The following is a 3,087-nucleotide window of genomic DNA, read 5'->3' as shown; positions in this document are numbered from 1 at the left end:
AACATATATGGCAAGTTCTCTGATGGCTAAGAATGTGATGCCTAAAAGTGCCTAGTGTTTGACCTACCAATACCAAAGCGACGTGTGGTAGTGCTGCTTTTGTTCGAATCAATCGAAGCAGGGATAAAGATTAGCGCTAAACTAAGTGCTGTAACTTACGATCCTTTATCGTGTTGGCAATATAGTAATTTTGAGACTGAAAAATTTGTTTTTTTCCAGACCTTGAACTGAATGGATTAAAGTCATGGGCAGGGTTTCACACCTCTAACGGTGATAATGACTACTCCAATGATGGTTGCTGCTAAGAATCAGTGGCGCTGCCTCTTCCACTGGCGGCGATAATAATGGTGAAATTATTGGCGCGTAGCTTCTATTTAGAAACCAGGTTGGATAGCAAGTTAGGGTTCAATTTTTTAGATCTGGGCTAACCTACGATCCCTGTCTTTGACTCCAAAAGCAAAAAAAAAAAAACACGATACATCCAGTTTCCATGGCGGTTTCCTGTGCTCCTTTTGGTGTCTAACAACTTTAACACGGACCACTGCCACATGTTCTGGCGTCCCTCTCTCCAATACGACGTCCCAAGAATAACTTGTCGTCGAAACTAGCTGGACACTACCCCGATATATGATGAAGATTGTTAGAATATAATTATGATCAATTAGAATCAATTAGTATTATTTAGTATATTTGAATATTTATTATAAAATATTACGTCTTTATTATTACGATTCTCTTAGTCTTTATAAATACCTTTTTATATTGTATCATTCTAGACAATTTGAGTAGACAACTTAAATAGACAGCTTGAATAGACAACTTGATTACACTCAATAATATACCATCCTTTCTCCAGTCTCTTATTTCTAACATGGTATCAGAGCCATGGTATCCTCCTTGAAGAGGATATGTTGTTTTCCTTGCGATGAAATCACCGTAGTTTTTGCACTTTTTTCTATGCCATTTTTCTTTACCTTTTGTCACTCCTTTGATGTTTTTTTCACCTCACCGACTAGCCTATTTTCTCTCTCTTGTATTTTTTCGAGTCGAATTTGTCATCCGCTGCTTACCTATTCTCATGAAGAAATCATATAATTTTTGCTCTCTTTCGGCAGTTGCGTCTGCGTTCTCTCGTGGCAGTTTCATTTGCATTCTCTCGTGGTAGTTCCATCAGCGTTCTTTCGTGGCAATTCCGTTTGCGTTCTCTCGTGGCAATTCCGTCTGCATCGTAGCAGTTCCATCTGCATTCTCTCGTAGCAGTCTCGTCTGCGTTTTCTCGTGACAGTTTCGTCTGCATTTCGTTGTGACAGTTCCGTTTGCGTTTCCTTGTGGCAGTTCCATCTGCATTTTTTCTGGCAGTTCCGTCTGCATTTTCTTGTGGCAGTTCCGTCTGCGTTTCGTCTTTTCTTGTGACAGTTTCGTTTGCGTTTCTTTCTAGCAGTTCCATCTGCACTTCCAGTTCCGTCTGTGTTTCCTTCCAACAAGTGGCAGTTCCGTCTGCGCTTCCTAGTTCCTTCAGACAGCGACAGTTTCATCTGCGCTTCCTTTCGGCAGTTCCGTCTGCACCCGCGGCAGTTCCATCTGCACTTCCTTCCGACAGCGACAGTTTCGTCTGCGCTTTCTTCCGGCAGTTCCGTCTGCATCCGTTCTATTAGTTTATGCATTTTTTTATTTCGTTGTTTAATTAAGTTTCAAACTCAAGTTGTTACTTGAGTTTGAGGGGGATGTTAGAATATAATTAGGATCAATTAGAATCAATTAGTATTATTTAGTATATCTGAATATTTATTATAGAATATTACGTCTTTATTATTACGATTATCTTAGTCCTTATAAATACCTTTTTATATTGTATCTTTGAGTAGGCAACTTAAATAGACAACTTGAATAGACAACTTAAATACATTCAATAATATACAAATCATTTTTTTCAGTTTAGTCTCTTATTTCTAACAAAGATCATTATTCGAACCCTCGTTTTTCGTAAACCCTTTTCACAACAAGTCTCTCTAATGATGGTTTTCTTCATCGATTTTGTGTACAATTTTTCACAATTCTTACATATTACATTTTTTTTTTAATTTTTTACATCCTTTCTTCAATGATTTGTTGTTAAATTTTACCGATATATATGTTAACTTTTACTGTAGATCATTAGTGAACTTATCGCGTGTAAGCAATTTAAATAGTTCCTCACCTATAGTCAAACATGCCAAGTGTCATAATTGGATTGGTGAGTTATTCATAGCCACCTTAGCCACAGATAAGTCAATGCCACGAGCCCACGACAGACCGCACCAACGTATATACCATGCTTCTATATATAAGATTAGCATGGCATAGCATTATTCATCTACCTAATACTCTTTTTAACTATCAAATAATTTTTATGTTGTGAGGAAATGTTTGGGTATTGCACCATGCATTGGGTTACTCATCAGCAGTGTACTTTGATTTGTTTTCTGGAATAAAATTGTATGGTCATCAAACAATATATTTAGTGAAACTGTGTCTCTCAAATAAACTATGGGAGTGACTCGCATCCAGTCGCCAAAAACATCTTTTTCTAAGGACAACATGGATGAAAGAATTGATGTCATGTTGAAATGCTATTAATTAATTACTGCAATCAAAGTCATAAATATTAAAAAAATCAGTTGGTTTATACTTTTCAATTTTAAGTGAACCAAGTAGATATGATTACACTTTTTTAAACAAAAATCATGGGATTTGAATTCTTGAACAAGAATATCTGTAATAGAAATGACTTGGACTATATATTAGACTTTTATAACTTGGAATTTGTGTTGCTTTGGCATGCTTTTTAAAAATGTAATTAGAATTTTTTCAAAAATCATAAACTAAATAATTAGGCATAATAAGTTAGTAGATAAAATAAAAGTAAAATAAATTAATTCAACCATAAAAAATGCAAAATTTGGAATTTTTTAGTGACAAATAAAATAGAAATCGTCAACGGATTGAGTTAACATAAGTAGATTGTAATTAACAAAATGAAATTTATAATATATGTGTATGTAAAATTTTATGTTGTTATTGTAAAGTAAAATTATAAAATATATAATA

Source organism: Arachis duranensis, chromosome 5 (assembly GCF_000817695.3).
Source record: "Arachis duranensis cultivar V14167 chromosome 5, aradu.V14167.gnm2.J7QH, whole genome shotgun sequence".
In the NCBI taxonomy this organism is placed as follows: Eukaryota; Viridiplantae; Streptophyta; class Magnoliopsida; order Fabales; family Fabaceae; genus Arachis; species Arachis duranensis.
Note: the sequence above shows the minus strand (reverse complement) of the source record.